General features: G+C 38.5%; 1 protein-coding gene and 1 long non-coding RNA gene across 6 annotated transcripts in view; one reads left to right on the top strand and one right to left on the bottom strand.

Annotated features, from left to right (window-relative positions):
• The window catches only part of Grm3 (glutamate metabotropic receptor 3), a 216,541-nt gene that overhangs the window by 51,815 nt on the left and 145,711 nt on the right, over nucleotides 1-19,015 (bottom strand). The gene's annotated exons all lie outside the window — the stretch shown is intronic.
• Nucleotides 1-19,015, top strand: part of LOC128100130 (uncharacterized) — a 39,861-nt gene that overhangs the window by 5,427 nt on the left and 15,419 nt on the right. For 2 of the 3 annotated variants that reach the window (XR_008214676.1, XR_008214675.1), the window contains exons 2-3: nucleotides 641-743; nucleotides 3,204-18,241. This is a non-coding gene — a long non-coding RNA (uncharacterized LOC128100130). The remainder of the gene's footprint in view (nucleotides 1-640; nucleotides 744-3,203; nucleotides 18,242-19,015) is intronic. The other variant, XR_008214677.1, reaches the window with a different exon arrangement.

The following is a 19,015-nucleotide window of genomic DNA, read 5'->3' as shown; positions in this document are numbered from 1 at the left end:
AATGGCAGAATGACATGAACATGATCATGTGATGGGTGATGCTGTACAGACTCCTGGCAGCCACAACATGTTCATACATACCCTATGTAGCATGCCAATAGGAGCCATATACCTGAGTAGTAATATACACGTTCATGGCTTGACTTATGCTTCACTAGTACCTTTGAATGCCACCACCCTTTACGCTAAGCTGCCCCGATGAATGGTCACTTCAATGTTAACAAATGCTTTAAAAGTGAGGCTGAGTAGAAATCCAACCAATGTTATCTGAACTCTGAGGTAAATACGTGATTAAATGATAAGACTATTCAGGCCTGATTTTAAAGTCATTAACTTTGCTTCCGTTTAAGAACTTGACTCATTTCTAAGCAGATTGAAAAATTAAGATATTTTGCATGATGCCCAAGATGTTTCATTTCTAAAGACCCATGAATCTGGAAAAGTGTTTTTAGAAACTCCGAGAAACATAATTAATTACCGAGTTAGGCCCTTTGAGACAGAAACTGCTTAAAGCCTGATATAGACCTTTTATCTAGTTAATTAGCTTTATAGGGAGAATTTTGCACATTTAACAGATGAGTATAGGTTTTATTACTTGAAGCACAACACAATTTATTTTTATGTTGTACTTTTAAATTAGAGGGAAGAAGAGAAAAATGATTTTGAACTCTGAAATAACTCTAGAAGCCCTGATAACAGTGAAGGACAAGGTGATTATTTCAGCTACAATGGATAACGAAAATGTAAGTATAATGTCCCCCTCCCCCCGAAGTGGACCAGTTCATTCAAGATAAGGGACTTGTGGGGTGCCACAGAAGTCTAGTTGTTTGTTACATAGAGTGACTGACTCCTTTTCTTGGAATGAACTCGACTTTGAAATACAGAAATCCCTTTGCTTCTTGGTCTGACATGGTTGAGAACAGTTTGTGCTGACTATCCACTCATTTCCTTGAAGTATGTGAAGTACTAAGATGGTTATGCTATTCTCTTCTTGATACAACATTCTTCCACATCAAATATCTGCTAAGGTAGAATTACCCTTGATGCTCCTTGCAAACGCTGTGAGGAATTTCTCGCTGGCTATGTTCTTTACAACCCTGACGCTCACTTTGATTCTGGTTGCGTTCTAATGGGCTCTCATGCTATTGAACCATCTGTGGCTTGAAACAAAAGTTTTAGCAGGAACACTTTTACTGAACACAGATTTTCCATTCTTGAGCTTGTGGGCAACGCATGACTAACGGGTACCATAGGTAAATATAACACCAGCCACTTACACATAAGTTTCTCACTTCTCAGTTGTGCTTTTTTGTTTCTTGATGCACAACTGTGTTTTCACAGTTGCCTCACACTGGTCCGTGATGGGTGAGGCCACTTATGCCCCTGAGAGCCAACTGACTGTCCAAATACCATCTCCTGTATGCACGGCAAAACCATTCATGTAGCCCTTGAAAAACATTACCTTACAGCTCATTTCTTTTCAAACCACATATACCTTGTTACGCATCCTAACAACAATATCATTACTTTAACTTTTAAAAAATGGGGGTAAATAATTCTCTCAAGAGTATTTCAAGCTAAAAAGCTGCAAAGGTTATGAACACGACGACTGTGCTCCTTGAATTCAGTCAAAACTGTCATATCCAAAGGAAACTCCATTTTCCTAAATTCTGGTAGTTAGATAACAGTCAGCATTCCTCAGGAACTTGTGGAGCTGGTTCCCTCTACCAAAGGGAGTCATTTCCCTTACCACTGGCAGAAGGGATAAATAGCTATCTGCAGTGCCTATTGGCACACCAAAGTGCATGCTGGCCTCCGGGCTCCCTCAGTGTCACACATACCTGTTGGGCTCCATAAGGCCTGGGCGTGAGGCTCAGTGTAACTTCCCAAGCCTAGATCAAGTTTGGCGACATGTCTTCGGACATGACTTCTACACACGAGTGACTCAGCTCTACCGGACCTAGAATCGCCTCTGCCTAGTAACTGCTGAGATAGCATCATCTCATTGGCCCACTATCCTCACCCCATCCCCCCAACCTATATAAGTCCACCCGTGATGCAATAAAACGAGGTTCTGCTTTGACAAGACTCCCGGCTCATTGTGCTTCTCTCCAGTGGACAGGGGAGGTCTGGGCCATCAACACTCACCATCCTGCTCAGCCCCAGGGAGAGACAGACTGGACTGGTCCTGCCTCAGACCTACCTGTCAGTCAGCCTGATACATGCTGGCATTGTGGCTCCCTCTGTGTCACAGATACCTGTTACACATTTCAGAGTCCATGCTGGCATCCTGGCTCTTCTCACTTCCTTCCCTACCCTAAACTTCTTCAGCTCATGGGCTCCCCCTTCCCACAGTTACTCTCTCTCTCCTTATGTTTTGCTCTCCTCTCTTCTGCCCGTCTTCATCTCTCACTCTCTCCATCTCTCTCTATACGTCCATCTCTCTCTGCTCTTTTCCAGCTTCTCTTCCATCAGGCCCAGTCTCCTGGCCATGTTCAGTCTCCTACTTTCTCTCTCTGCCCCGAACTCTTCCAGATGCCTCTGACTGTTTTCTCTCTCATATCTACAATAAAGACCTTCCCCCTCAACCACACCATGGAGTGGTCATGTCCTCAGTTTATAAATAAACAAACAACAGCAACAACAACAAGCTTGAGAACTGTGACAAGGTTGCCAATTTTGCCAATAGAGTACTCTTTGGAGACCTGAAGCACAGGGCTTAGATGGATGTGAGGTGGCACCAAGGGCCTGGCTTAAGGCTGAGAGGATATTCCTTATGAGTACATCCTGTAGTTAAGGGTGCCACTCAAACTGCTGAGTCTCTGTTCTTCTGCCTTGAATGGTGCTTGACTGACTCTTGTGGTGAGTGTAGATCTTGCAGAAAGCAGAAAATCATACACACAGGAGGCAAGAGCACAAATGGTTCATGGAGCCATATAGTTGCTTTTATTGCGTTTTTAGGAGCAGGCTAAAAATGGCTTAAAGTTCAAAAGTTGATTCTTTATATTAGCAATCTGAAACAAAATTGAAAAGACATAAAGCTGAATGTGTCCTCCAGCCCTTCAGCAAACCTTTATTGTTGTCACTTATCATGAACTTTTACTCTGATAAAAGCTTATGAAGCCCTGAAAGGCACCTCGTGTACTGTAAACAACGATTTATGGGGCAAATGAGTAACTGTCAACTTCTGCTCTCCCTTACAGACTTTTTACCTGCTGTCTCTCTTGTGGTGAAATGCATAGCAAAACATGTTCTGAACAGTTTTATCATAAGCTCCAAACAAATAGAAAAATGATTGGCATTCTAGCCTCTGTCGATCAAAGAAGATCCCACAAGACAGGTATTGTCTGATGAAGTTTTGATGAAAGTGGGTAAAATGATCTAATGGTTTAGTGGTACTAGAAATAAAATGAAGAAACTATTCCATGGTGATTTTGTAAACAAAACAAAACAAAAAGCTTGAGAATTTATTTTAATGAGTGTATTTTTATGTGATATGACCCCTCTCTCTCTGTATGTGTGTGTATCTTTCACATTGAATATATTTATTAAAGACTTCAAGAAAAATTAAGCCTCCTTCCAAAAACTATTTGATGTATGCCATTAATGAAGGCTAAGAAAGTGAAATGATATGTGCAAGGCTGTAATTAAACTCTCATGTATCCTGAGTCTCTGTCCAGTGTATTATATTTATATGTAATGCTTGGTTCTGTGAAAATATCTAGAATTACAGTTACCTTGTGTGGCAAAGATGAGCTTTAAGAAGGAGACAGTTTCAAACCCATGGAGAGTATGTTTTCAGTCAATACATTATGTGAAATGGCTTCCAAATTTGAAAAGCCAAGGAAGATTATCGTGTCGTTTTTGATGAGGTAGAACCAAAGTGGGAAACTCATGATAATATGCAATATGTTAGCTCTGTTTTTCTTCATAATACAAGCAGTAACTATTAATGAGTTTCAACCTATACCAACTTTTCATTTCAGATTTTATTCATGCTACTCTTGAGAGAAAATTATATACGCTTGCTAAGCTTTATTGCTAATGATGTTCAGTACCTTCTTTCTTCTTTCTCCCCCACCTTTTCTTCCCCTCTGTCACTGCACGTGTGCACAGTATATGTGCATGTGTGTATGTGTGTTGGCATGTATGTAGGTAGACTGAGCCATTGCCTCTGTTCTCATTCTTGCTTCTTCTTCCTCTCTCTCTCTCTCTCTCTCTCTCTCTCTCTCTCTCTCTCTCTCTCTCTCTCTCTCTCTCTCTCCTGGTCTCTCTCTCTCTCTCTCTGTCCCCTTCTCTGTTTCTTTTATGCCCCCCTCTCTCTATGTAGTACTGAAGATAGAATTCAAGGCCTCAATCAGGCTGGCCAAGTTTTCTGCCATTTAATTAAATCCCTTTGTTTCTCAATTTTCTTTAACAATATTGAGCAGGAATTTGTAATTTCTTGACTTTTTAACAAGGAATGCTGTTGAATAAATTATTTTAGTAAAGAATCATGATTTTCTTTATAAATCAAATAATCTAAGGCCATTAAAAACCAAAGAGGAGAAGACTTCACTGTAATGTAAAAGGCAATGATGCCGGCTTTGGGGATCACTAATGTGTCCTGTATGTTACACTTACACAAACATGCATGTGATTTTTAAGTGGGTTGTCCTTCAGTTCCTTTTCAAGGGGCCTTGACTCCTGCACTCCTTCCTAAGTACTCTGTTAGAATTTGCATTTACTCTAACTATGTTTAGGAAGTGTAATGTGTTCAAAATTGTTACAGAGATCAGAAGAGAGGACAGACGTAAAACAATATTTTCAAGTCTCTCACACCAAACAAGGGACATAAGTGTCCCAGTACTCTTGTCGCAGCCCTTACTGTAGCCACCTCGTGCTGTGGCTCAGCATACGCACCTGCAGGAGAGAGCTGCTGTTTGAGGGTGCTTCTCTCAACAACTTTTTTGTTTCTTTTCCAGTGTCTGACATAAGAAAATCATCCAAAAATTGTTGAAGAAATGACAACATGTTGATCAATGTAGCTCATAGTGCTTTCAATGTTCCTGTCTTTAATAATACATTATTGTGGTGATGGAAGTAGGCTAACTTGCTATTGTTGTTATGAACAAGACTTGCAAGAGGTCAGGACAACCTGAATATTGCTTGAAGTCATACAATTAGATTAGAGGTGTTCTGCTGCAGGGAGGAGAGACACCATCAAAGAAAGACATCCTATTTTCTCAACGTTGAGGGCCAAGCAAACATCACTCAGTCATTTTGCTTTCTTCACATGTGATCAACAGTTGTGTGGTAGGAATAGGTAGTGTACCAATTTATACTTATTTACAGTATAACTTTGATAAGTACCTGACTCTAGTATTGATTCTTGAGGACAAAAATGGCAGTTTGATATGAGAAGCTCATCTGTGTTTAATTATTGTTGTACAATAAACAAGCTGACTCTAGTTCTCGTCAAATCCCTTGGGATTTTTAACAAATGGCTTATTCTCTGGAAATTAAAATGCCTGAGAATTCTCAGAATTTGTAGAAAATATGTACTAGGCTGTTAACATTCATTTGGTCTTTATAAATATAATTAGTAGTTTTATGTGTGAATGTGTGTGTGTGGGGAGGGTTACTCTACCACTAAGCTATATATTCAACTCCTCAAGTATATTTTCTTGATCTATCAACACACTTTTTAAATGTAAAATATTCTAAATCTTGGATATTGTTCCTGCTACATCTTAGAGCTTGAAGGAAAAAAGAACATTTGCTTCAAGGTTCTGCAACTTCTAGATTGCACCGCTTCTCTGTTCTCACTTCCTCCATCTTTTACATCCTAAGTCCATCTAGTCACCGTCATCCTTTCAATTACTCCTGAGCAGGCTTGCACCTCAGGCTCTGTCTAGCTTGCCAGGACTGTTCTTCCCATATTCTCATATGGCTTGCTCCCTCCTGTCCTTCAGATTTCTGCTCATATATCAAGTTGTTGGTGAGACAGTTTCTGCACATCTTATATAAGATAGTAGTTTTATTACTATAAACAAATAGGCATTTGGTACTCAGCATACCTGTTTATTTATAAAATATTAACAGTTGAATCTGGGATTGAATTTGTTGTAGTCCACAGACCCAGGCAGGGTAGATCTAAAGTGGTATGAGCTTTGATGATTCTATATCTCTTCTACTTATTCTTGTCAATATTTTCTCAAGATTCTCCAATAGCAAACATAACCCAGCTACTTCAGGATGCCAGTCATAGTTTTCTGCACTTTAGATAGGAATCATTCTACTGCCTTTTACTTTGGATACTTCTACATAGTGATGGAAGGAAGTGATTTCTATTCCCTGAGTTCTTTCTCTTTGACCTTGGGTGAGTGATTTCATTATCTCCCTTCCCTACATATAGAATGATTAGTACTACTGACTTGGCCAAATACACAGAGCTGCATCAGGATGAAATGCAGTGTGTTTCAACGTGCTTTGTAAAATAATACAGTGATCAAAGCAATGTGGTGACATATGCCTGTAATCTCAGCACCTGGGAGCCTGAAGCAGGAGCATCATTGGTTTCAAGTCAGCCTGGGTACATAGTGAAAACTCATCTCAAAAAGCCAAAGTGTGGTGGGATAAAGTGCGGAAGGAGCATTTGTTGTTACAACTAATCTAGCATCTGAGAGTTTGAACTTTTAGCAATGTTATCGCTTCAGTTTCTCAACTGAGTGAGTTCTTGTAATGGACCGCTAAACATAAGTGACACTAAAATAACTCCCTGCGTACACTGCAGCTTGGGATACAAGATAAAGGGATGAACTTGCAGATTCAGAATCATATTAATTAGTTAAATCTCCCTGGTCTAGTAGACAGTAATAAAAATTAGCATGACGCTAAGTAACTTTTGTTTTCTCATCATTATTATCAAATTAATTAATCTCACTTTAAAAGTCCATAACAAACTTTTTACCCTTGCCACAGTATTTAAGATAAAATTATGACATAATTTCCCCCAAACCAAGAACATAATGTATACTTTTTTCCCTATGCTGTTTAATGACTAATTCAGAGTCAAAGACTTGTGAGATACAGTTGTCCAATACATAGGAGATCCTGGGTTCTTTCTGTTCCCAGCACTGAAAACAACCAAACAAAGCCCCTCCCCCGACACACACAAAAAAATAAACCCAAGAGACAAACAAGGCATGAAAGGAAATGTAATGAACTTCTCCATTGAAAAAGAGGAGACTAATCTTAAGAGCCATCGTCTATGTGTTAAGTTTTTGGGAAGACCCCATGTAGGTTAAGTCAATAAAGGAGCATATGAAACTAGAAATTCTTTTCAGAACTATTTTACTTACATTTTTACTATTTAAAATATTGTTGAAGGCATTATAGACTTCTTAGTGAACATCAATGAAGTTACAAATATCTACATTATGAATTATTTTCTACTTTTATTAAAATAGCAATTATCAAGATTTAAGGTTTTATCACTTCTATTCCTTTTGGGTCCAGAGATGTCTTTGTAAATTCCTCACAGAGCTGGCACAGTAGTGCTGCCATGAGACTGATGGTGACTGAGTAGGCTATAAACAAAACCTCCACCAGGCATGGTGGTACACACCTTTAATTCTGGCACTTCGGAGATAGAGGCAGAGGCAGGTGGATCTCAATGAGTTTGAGGTCAATCTGGTCTGCATAGTAAGTTACAGTCCAGCCAAGGCTATATGGTGAAGTCTTGTCACAAATCAATCAATCAATCAATCAATCAATCAATAAACCCTCCAAACTTTCTTTTTCTTTCTTTTTTCTTTTTTGGTTTTACTAATGAATTTATGGAAATCACATAAAGTAAGAATGATTTAATTAGTACAATTTATAGTACCATTGTGTAATGGGTCAAAGAATAGAGAATACAAACACAAACTGTTAATCATTAACAAAAAGAAAACATCAACTCTCAAGCCCACATTTTGATCTTTTCATTTTCAACAGAGATTCTATGTTTAATCTGATGCACACAATCACACACAAAATGGTTGTCGTTTTTAGACAAGGTTTGACTATTGTACCTCATGCTAGACTAAAAATCTGTGATCCTAGACTGAAAATTTGTGACCCTCTTGCCTCACACACCTCACTCCTGCAATTTCTTCTATATATCACCACAGCTACCTAAAGTGGATAGTTTTACATAATGACTCAGCTTTGTTTTTACAAAAGTTTGAGGCATAATTTCTTTCTATTATAGAGGTCTTCAATGAACTTAGGATTTGCACTATAAAGTTGATCTTTATGTAGACATGTATTGTTATTTATATACTCCTTTGTTCACATTGCCAATATAGCAATAATGATGATAGAAATCTTTATTCTTATTTTTTTTTCGATTTTTTGAGACAGGGTTTCTCTGTGTAGCTTTGCGCCTTTCCTGGAACTCACTTGGTAGTCCAGGCTGGCCTCGAACTCACAGAGATCCGCCTGGCTCTGCCTCCCGAGTGCTGGGATTAAAGGTGTGCACCACCACTGTCTGGCTTATTCTTATTTTAAACACAATTATTTTTAAAGATTTTCTATACTATAATATGGTGATATTTTATTTGTACTGAAATGTGATTTTATTTGTATGTTAATAAATAAAGTTGCCTGGAGATCAGAGCTAATAGCAAGCCATAGCAGAAGTCTGGCAGTGGTAGCACATGCCCTTAATCCCAATCACATGACAGGCAGATCTCTGTGTGTTCAAGGATACAGCCAGCATGGAGACACATGCTTTTAATCTCAATACCAAGCGTAGAAGACCTGAAGGTCTGTATAGATGGGCAGTGATGAGGAGGTCATGTGGTTGGGTTTACAACCAATGAGAAGGCAGAATAGAAAGTCTATAAAAAGACAAACACACAGGAAGTAAGTCTCTTGCTGAGGAGGACAGCAGTGGCAGTGAAGGGTAAGGTTTTTAGCTTTTAACTATTGATCTGACCTCTTGGGCTTTTAACCCTGCAATTGGCTCTGTGTTTCTTATTTAATAAGATTGTTCATCTACATCATAATAATTAAATTAAATTATAGATTAGCTCTATCATGTTTCCATCTATGTATGTGTATATTTATTAATTTTTTTATTTTATTAAATTTTCTATTCATTTCACATACCAACCTCAGATTTCCACCCCCCCAAACTTTCATAATAGAAAATTCTTTAAATGTTTCAATTCATGAGACAGTGTGTATAATAATTATTTATTTTTAAAATAAAGTTGAATTGTGGCATGTTCTAAAGAACAAATCACCGTCAAATAAACTGCCACCAATAAACTCGAGAGGAAAATGCAAACATATTAAGTGAACCCACAAAATTTTAGTCTTGGTTGAAAATTGTAGAATTTCATAGCCAGTGCTTTTCCATTTTTCTCCTATCATTTTACTTTTGTTATGCATGGAAGCATCTTGTGATAGAGTGAGAGAATGGGGTGCTAGGAAAGAAAAATGTAATCTTAAATAGCATTTAACACATGGTGATTACTTGTTCTTGCAATTCACTATTGATTTTTGGAAATAACAGTATGATATTACAAGTATTGATCCAGTGTAATTTGACATTCTTGAGGAAGTAGTAAAGTATGTGGATAGAAGTAAATGCAATGAGTCATTCTATATTGAAGACACAGTTATGGCAGTTAATGATAGAGTTAACAATTGCCTCTTTGGATAATGAATATTGGGGTCATACTTTGCTCTTACATCAGCTGCTCTCAGTAAGCTAGGCCACTGTCAGCAAGGATAGACCCATATTTTCTTTCCAGGTACAAACCTATTTTAATTTTTTTTCCTTAGGAGTAGTAGTGGAATAGAGGAATTGGGTTGGATTTGGCAGCTACTCAGCTGTGCAAGTTTGAGAAAGTCATTTTACTACCTTGAGCCTTGAACTTATAAAGCAGAAGAAAATAATGACTACTTATCCATCATGATTACTGTGAAAAATAACATAAAATGGACATAATGACTATGCCAGGCTGCTAGTAAGCCGTAAGTGCTAGGTGTTTTTCCCTTTTCAGATTAGAGGTTTAAGGTGAAAGTAAATAATCACTAATGATTGTAGAACATGTACATGGTTTGGTTCAAGTTGACCGAAAAATACACTTCAGATTTAGTACATAAAACCACACCAACACAGTAGTTTTGAAAAGTTATAGATCTATATGTGCTGAATGCTCTCTCCACCTGGAAAAATCTTTTTCCTTCTCTTCACTTTTAATGAAACCTTAGTCATATTCAGCCTTTTGTCTTTTAGGAAGTCTTTTCTGATGCCCCAGTCACTGTGACTTCTTTTTCATATTTATGTACTATACAATGTACCCTCTTTTAAGATGCCCAGGATGAACTGCTGTAGTGTGTAAAAGTTATTGTTCTCTTAGTAACCACACCAGTTGCTAAGCTGTGTGAAGCCTGCACAATTGCACACGCATCTCATGTGTGTGCTCATTTGTGCAGGTGCATTCCTCTGTGCATCCCTGTGCGGAGGCCAGATGTCGACATTGGCTGTTTCACTCCATCACTTTTCATCTTATTTTGGGGGACAGAGTGTTGTGAATATTTGTACTGTGTGAAGATACATTACTGTAATTGGTTTAATAAAGAGCAGAATGGCCAATAGCTAGGCAGGAGGTATAGGCGGGACTTCCAGGCAGTGAGAAAGGAAGTAGGAGATGAATCTAGATGTGTGTTAGATGCCAAGGGGACATGGAGGGAGTTGGACATATAGAATGAAAGAAAAGTAAAAAGTCACGAGGCAAAACGTAGATTAATAGAAATGGGTTAATTTAAGTTATAAGAGCTAGTGAGACAAGCCTAAACTATAAGGGCTAGTGGGACAAGCCCAAGCTAAGGCAAAGCTTTCATAATTAATATATCTCTGTGTTGTATGGGAGCTGGCTGGCAGGACAGAGAAAGACTTGTTACATATGGCGCCCAATGTCTGGCCATGTACATCTACATAAGGACAAGAAAGCCCCCCCCCCCCGCAAATATTCTGAACACAGAGTCAAATGCAACTTCTTGACATGGTTTTCTGGTGACCAGCGTCTCTTGGGTAGGCTCAGCATATAGAGGTGCAGCTCTTTTAAGAGGCTATGCTGTGCAACAGAGCATTTGAGCAGCTGGCCCAATATAGGTAAAATAGGTAAAAACACCTGCTGCTTGGACTCAGCAAATTCCCAGAGCTGGGGCAGTAAACATGGTGGGTGCCACCATGAGGCTAGGCTCTCACAGAACTGAGGGGGCGGGGCCAGTTGCCAGAGCTGTGAGGAGGCTGGTGTGGCCATTTTAAAGGTTGGTCTGGTGTCAGAGAATGCTACAGACTTTCAGAAAGTCAGGTCTAGATCAAGAAATCCTCAGATTGGTAGAGCATGCTTAGAACCATGCTTAGATGCTAAAGAGAGATAAGAAAATGGATATAGATAGTCATAGAAAAAATAAACAATTTAAACATAATGAAGTCTTTAAAAAGAGAATAAAGTGATATAAAAAATATAAGCCATGAAGGGATGGAAAACATTATAACACAGGGAGTTTGAACCTTACATGGTGCTTTGTTAATTCTGAAATTTTTGAATACTAATGAGTAGAGAATGACAGCTGCTGAGAGACATTGGATTGTGGAAGGGCCTACTGAATAAAACTAGTCTATATACTTTAGAGACGTATTAGCTTCAAAATGGAAGTTGGAACACATTTGTTGTATTGGGGAAGAGGTTATTCCTTTTGTTTCCACAGGAACTGAAAAGCTATGGATCCCTTCAAATTTAATTGAGATCAGATTTAACCAGGAGAGACCTCCTGAGGATCTTGGCTACAGACACTACAGACATGAGGGGAAAAGCCAAGAAAGACTACAAAACAGGTGATATACAAACTGGTCCCTCAGTTTTGGGAACAGCTCTGAGACTGGATGAGACATGATAAATCTTGTTGGCGTCAGAGTCCTCATGACTTATTATTACATGCCATCCTTTCATATGGCATGGATAGAGATTTGGTTATACAGTCCAAATGGACTTATAAAGTTGACAGATGCTCAAGCATTAAACAAAAGTCATTGTTAGCTGACTTATACACACTGCACCTTCCATACTTATGTTAAATACAGATATATATGTTAGCTTTAAAAGTTTATTTGTTTTCAGAAAAGAGGACCAGACACCAATAAAGACAAGTAGCCCAGGTAATCTAGCCTCTCAGAATGCCTCTGTTGCAGTTTCCTCAAAATTTTGCATCCAGAACAACTTCAAAACTGCTAGCTGAGATGGTCCAGAATCATAGACTACTCCAGTCAGGACTTCAGATAAGCCCAGCACTTTCCCATTATACAGAGACTTGACAACAAATGATACAGCTAGCTCTCCCAGGACTTGTCCATTAATCAGTTTTCTCAGGGTTCCCTAAAGATGCTGTCACCCCAGAATATAGGAAGCAGTCAGAGAACATGATACCCACATTCCCTAGAGGTAGGGTGGGTAGGTTTTGGTCATTTGGTAGGTTATGGGTGTTCGTTATTATTTAGGGGTTTGTTTACAAGCTGTTATTGTTCATGGTCAGGAAAAAACTAAACAAAGCAGATTAGATTTAGGGATCTCTTTCTGAAGGGACAAAGGGGAGAATATAGTATAGAAATAAGGGATAAAAGGGTGGATTGTTGTGTCTACTTTTGAATAACCACTAGTCTCAAATATTGTACATTGGTGCTGTGGGATGGTCTGTATGGCAAATGTGTTGCTGATTAGTCAATAAATAAAACACTGTTTGGCCATTGGCTAGGCAGGAAGTGTAGGCGGGACAAGGAGGAGAATAAAGCTGGGAAGTGGAAGGCTGAGTCAGAGAGACACTGCCAGCCGCCATGATGAGAAACAGCATATGAAGATGCCGGTAAGCCACGAGCCACGTGGCAAGGTATAGATTAATAGAAATGGATTAATTTAAGCTGTAAGAACAGTTAGCAAGAAGCCTGCCACGGCCATACAGTTTGTAACCAATATAAGTCTCTGTGTTTACTTGGTCGGGTCTGAGTGGCTGTGGGACTGGTGGGTGAGAGAGATTTGCCCTGACCCTGGACCAGGCAGGAAAACTCTAGCTACACATTGGTATGGATTTTTGTATAGTGATACAAATTTAAGGTTATTTTCATTACGCTGCATAGATATTCATATTCTTTTTTAAAGTTATTGTGTCTATAAAGCTCATTTAAAACTGTAAAGTTCTAGTCCTTAAAAGCTATAATTGTAAACCATTTAAGATGATTAAAAAATGGGTTAATTTAAGTTATAAGATTAGTAGTTAGTCATCTATAACAATCAAACCTATAGCTATGTTCTGTATGTTTTCAAGGTCATACAGAGATATATTTTACATAGATATATGATCTTCAAAAGCTTCAAAAATGTACAAAATTTAAAATTTAAATTTAAATGTTCTAATAACCTAAGGCTCTTCATGACAGTGAGACATGTCTGCTCCTGGCAGCACCAATTTACTTCAAAAAAGGATGATGGCCATCAAAGAACCACCATATGGAGTTTGCTTTCTTTGTGGCAAAAGTTAGCCACTGGGCAAGAAATTGCTCTTGCCTCAATGGCTGACAGTATGCTATCCAAATTGGACAAGCAGGACCCACAAAAACGCAACTGCCAAACTTTGCCAAGACAAGATAGGACAGCCCTTCAAAATTCCTATTTCACAGAAATATCTGTCAGGCATTCTAGGCCTGTAGGCCAAAGATGGATACCCCAATGTTGCAGAGGAAACTTGGTGACTGTTCAGGCAGCCAGATGTCTCTGTCATTTCTATGGTTTTGGAAGTTGTTTGCTCTGCACATCCTTCTGAGTCACCAACGGAGGTGGACAGGAGATAGTTATAGTTTTCCTTGTTACCAAATTTAGAAAGGAAACTCACAAAAGTGATAAAAAGTATATGAGGTTGAGAGACACAAAAGATTAAATCATTTATCTAAGAAATGTTTTGAGGTCTGAAAAGATAGTTTTGTGTTGGAAATACAAGCTAGGATAGAACATAAATTAGGTACAAAACTTTTGACTCACCAAGATAGGATAGATAATGGATTATTTACTCTGAATTTGGCAAATACAGATAGACATAGGACATTGTAAATATTCTTACCTGATAATTGTTCTTATTGCTATAGTTTTGCTATCTTAGAGTTAAAACCTTTCCTTTTTATTTAAACAAAAAGGGAGAAGTGCTGTGGGGTATTTGTACACTGCATGAAGATATATTACTGTGATTGATTTCATAAAGAGCTGAACAGCCAACAGCTAGGCAGGAGGTATAGGGAGGACTTCCAGGCATAGAGGAAGGAAGTAGGAGATGAATGTAGGCAAGCATCAGATGCCAATGAGACATGGAGGGAGTCGCACATATAAAATGAAAGAAAGATAAAAAGCCATGAGACAAAAAGTAGATTAATATAAATGGGTTAATTTAAGTTATAAGAGCTAAACTAAGGCAAAGCTTTCATAATTAATAAGTCTCTGTTGTTATTTGGGTGCAGGCTGGCAGGGCAGAGAAAGACTCATTACAGCAGAGTCCCTTACTGAACCTGAAGACCACTATTTCAGCTGGAATAGCTGGCCAGCCAGCCTCCAGGAGTTCTCCTGTCTCTGCCTTTCTTGCAGAGGGTGCAGAGCTGTGCCTGACTTTTACACAGTTTCGGGGAGCCGAACTCAGGTCCTCATATGTTTGCAGCAAGGATGTTATCCCCTGAGCTACCTCCGCAGCCCAAGAATTTTTCTTTTATTTTTGAGATTATAATATAATTACATAATTTCTCCTTTCCTTTCTCTCCTTTCATACCCTCCCATATAACCCTCCTTACTGTCTTTCAATTCATGTCCTTTGTTTTCATTAATTGTTGTTATATGCATATACATACATACATACATATATTTTCAAGTATAACCTTGATTTTCATTTTACACAGCACTGACTTCATTTAAATTAAATTAAATTCTGAAAGTTCCCTAAAATGTTCACAATATTATATCGTAATGACATGTATGTCATCACTTGTCCACAAATCCCCTCCATCTTTAAAAACATATCATAAAAAGGCTAGTTTTATGGCACTCAGGTTCCAATCCTGTTTTTGTTTCATCATGAACCAGTTTGTGTTTACTATAGCAAAGCATGTGATCTGCAATAGGCAGCTGGTTTATTATAGACATAGAATATGTAATCCTGCCCCAAGAAAAAAATAGAAATAATCCAGACCAATGATTCTCAAACTGTTTTCCTGTACTTGGATTCAGTATGGGATGAAATTTCCAATTAAACCAAAACCACTTATCTTTTCTGAACTGGCTAATTAAAGTGCACTGAACTGACTTAAGTTTCCATTTGTGCACTACACTTGAAAAACTGTGTTATTTACTGCTTAAAAAACAATGCACAGAGAATGGGCAGGTTAATATTACTGGTCAAGTCTTAGAACACCTAATCACATCCGGCATATTTGACTCATGTGTATTGGGATAATTTCAGCTGAGATGTTAGTTTGCAAATTTTTTAATTAGTTTATTTATTTTACATCTGTGCTACAGTTTTCCCTCTCTCATCTCCTCCCAGTTCCTCTCTTGTACCCCTGTCCCATTAATTCATTCCTCCTCCATTTCTGCTCAGAATTTTAAGATGTCTTAACTGTGCAAGTAAACCTGTTTATGCTTTTTGATAGAATTAAATATTTGAGCATTCAAAAATGTTATTGCTAACTTCCAGGGACTCTGAGAAATTCTAATTTCTGTTGACTCCCATAGGTTTGGACAAATGAGACACAGATGGAGTGCCTGGCTGGCTTCAGTCACAGTGTCAGGACAGGGAGGAAACAACTTGTAGAATAACAGGGTATTCTTTCCTGCTGATGTCCTACAAAGTGACTAAGAACACTGTAGATGCTTGTTACATTTCTGAAGTAAATGGGAGAAGGGTGGAGAGTCATCCGGGGTTTGCTGTCCTCAGGTCCACTCTTCAAGGTGTCAGGTAAGCATCCTTTATCTTCAGAAGCTGTGCCCACAGCTCAGGCATTAGCATTATACTTGCTTCTTAAGGAGCCTTGCTAAGCTTAACCCTGGGAAGGACTTCCCATATTGTCTGGATCCATCATGTGACAATCTAATTCCTTTAAATTCTTAGAGAAAAAATCCTTCAATTTAAGATGTGATTGCTGCCTTGGTAAGAATGTTTTGAATTTTTTCTCTGTGTTGGCTTTCCAATACCATTTTGAAGAAGTGTAGCTTAGAGAAAGGTGCATGGAAGGGGTCACAAAATGTATTTTTAGTTTTACTGTGACAATATTTCCCAACTAGAGTCTTTTAGAGGACAGGTTGTTGTGGCGTATTTATGAAGGTGTCCAAAATGTTAGGAATATAAGATGGACTGATTTTAAACAATATGTTAGTTGCATTGACATATGCTCAAGATATTTTTCAAACTTTAAGGTTCTTTTGTATTGTTTCTGTGAATAAGTAATGGTGTGTGTGTTTGTGTGTGTGTGTGTGTGTGTGTGTGTGTGAGAGAGAGAGAGAGAGAGAGAGAGAGAGAGAGAGAGAGAGAGAGAGAGAGAGACAGACAGACAGAGAGACAGAGAGAAAGAGAGAAAGAGAGAGACAGAGACAGAGAGAAAGACAGAGAGACAGAGACAAACATAGAGAGATGAGAGAAGAAAGAGACATTCCTGGGGGTGGAATACATTACAAGGTAGTAGAATCTATTTCTCATATATTCCATTTGGGAAGTCTACATTTCATTTTCCTGTTTCATAGGTAAGATGGTTATGTGCATAAATCAAGATAATTAAGGATTCTGAAACAGTAATAATAATAGCAACTACAATGGGAATATTAATAAAAAGATGCCACAGTGGGAAACACAGGCCCCAGTCAGTAACTACATTTCCTACAGGCTTCTGTTCTCTACCACACAATCTAAAAATGTAAATTATTTCTAAAGCTTCTAGGACAGCAGAGCACAGATTTGCAGGGCACAAACAAACAAATGTGCACATTTGCGGTGCCCTTTGAGAACTTGAAATCTTATTCTTGTGACCCCAGGAAGCTGGCCAAGAGGAAAGGAGAGGAAAGGCATACAGGGTATTTGTCTTTGCATTTGGAAATGCCTCTGATCAGAAGAGCTGGGACAGTGTCTGTGCTTTTGTGGGAACTAGGCATGTGCCAGTGGAGGAAGCAAGATCAAGAGCAGTTTGCTCTTTCAGGGACTTCAAAGCCCATTCATCTGAAGATGTGGCCATTACCATTTTGGCTTCCTCACTGTGCCTTGGATGGCCCTGCACTTTTCAAGAGGAAAGCCTTGCTGGGTTGGGGCCAGTTAAAATGTATTCCTTGAAGTGCAATGTCCCAGAAAATATGCCCTTCCTGGCTGTGCTCTGTGATTATAGTCCCAACCGTGATCTTTGTTCCTATTGGATGAGTCAGATGCAGAGGTGAACGGGGCAGTGAGGCTGGACTACTGTTTTCCTAGTGTGCTCTTCTTCCTAGTGTGGAGAACTGTAAACATAAGAACCATATCAAGCAGATTCTGATTCTCTGACCTCAGGAGTCTTTCTTTTTACAGTATCAAGAGATATTAGGAGGAAAAAGTCAGAAAACAACCAAATAAATAATTACAGTTTTAAAAACCGACTTTGGCTGTTTATCCTACTCAGTCCCAACCACCAGTCCAACAGGACTAGGGAACTGTTCTCATCACTGGTAAGTTAAGTCATGAGACTAAGTTTTGCTCATGGGGTTTAGGTATTTTTCTGAGAATAAGATAGACAGTAATTTTCCCATCTAAAACCAAGACTCAAACCAAAACAGAACAAAGTTTAGGGCAGTGCTCTAACCTTGTAGTTCCTAATAATCTATCTGCTTTATGTTGGGGGTTCTGAAGACTAGACAGAGGTGTGCCCTTTGTGAAACACAGAGGGCATCTGTCTTTTCCTAGGTCCCCAGATCTTAACACAATATCTAAACATATGTGGATTGAATGAGTAAATCAAGTCTTTGACAGCTTGTCCAGTCAATATTCATTATGTGATCTTGGATACATTTCTCTTTTGCCAAGTTCTAATCTCTCAGCTCTAACCATTTAGGCCTCCTGATCTCACACCAGGGAGTGACTATTATGAATGATTCCTGAGATAATGTCCACTCAACCCTAGAGATGTCTCAGGGTATCTCGGGCTGTGCATTGGGTAAGTGACAGCTCTTTCATTTTCTTTTAAATTGAATATTTTCTAGTAACTATGTTACTGTGACAGTTGAGTTCATGTCTGTGTGCTTTAGTAAGGGAAGATAATAATCTGATATCCTAAATTTCTGCCTTTGACATGTGAGGAGTAGACACAAGCTCATCTTTTAGGAAGGCCTTTTGTAACTCTGTGATTTTATCCCAGTCTATTTTCTCAGAGTGGTCTCATGGGGAGATTGTGGACACAGTGACAGTGCATTTCTTTAAAGGTTTAGGAGGCCTCTGTTTCCACTGTTATGACCTTTCTGGGGTAGTTTAAGATTTTCTTTTTCCTAAGAGGAACATAGATTTTTTTTTTTTACTCTAATTAATTTAGAACATCACATGACATCAAAAAGAATTCTTATGTAATACTAACTTTAGAATTATAGATGTAATGACTCTCTTATACAGAATTTTTTAATAATTAAAAGATGCTTTTAAGCTTCAGTTTTTGAAAATATCTCAAGTTTTGGAATTTAATGCTCACTCTAAAAGTGTGGGTGTTCGGTGAATTGTTAGATGAGAAAGCAACCCAAAGAATATCATCAGGATGGGAAAAAGGAACTTAGGAAGAAAACATACCTTAAACCCATTGACTAGTCTTACGTCCCTTCAGTGGACCTTTTGTTAGTACATACTATGTGCCAGAGACTGTAGATGCTTGGGATCAAAAGCCTTAACCTACCAGAGAGTCTTTAAGAATGTGTTAAAGCAACATGGGTTTCAGTGTGCTGCA

Source organism: Peromyscus californicus, unplaced genomic scaffold, assembly GCF_007827085.1.
Source record: "Peromyscus californicus insignis strain IS unplaced genomic scaffold, ASM782708v3 Scaffold_6__1_contigs__length_162567912, whole genome shotgun sequence".
Lineage (NCBI taxonomy): Eukaryota > Metazoa > Chordata > Mammalia > Rodentia > Cricetidae > Peromyscus > Peromyscus californicus.
The sequence above is the reverse complement of the archived record's forward strand: the minus strand, read 5'-3'. Positions and strand labels throughout refer to the sequence as shown.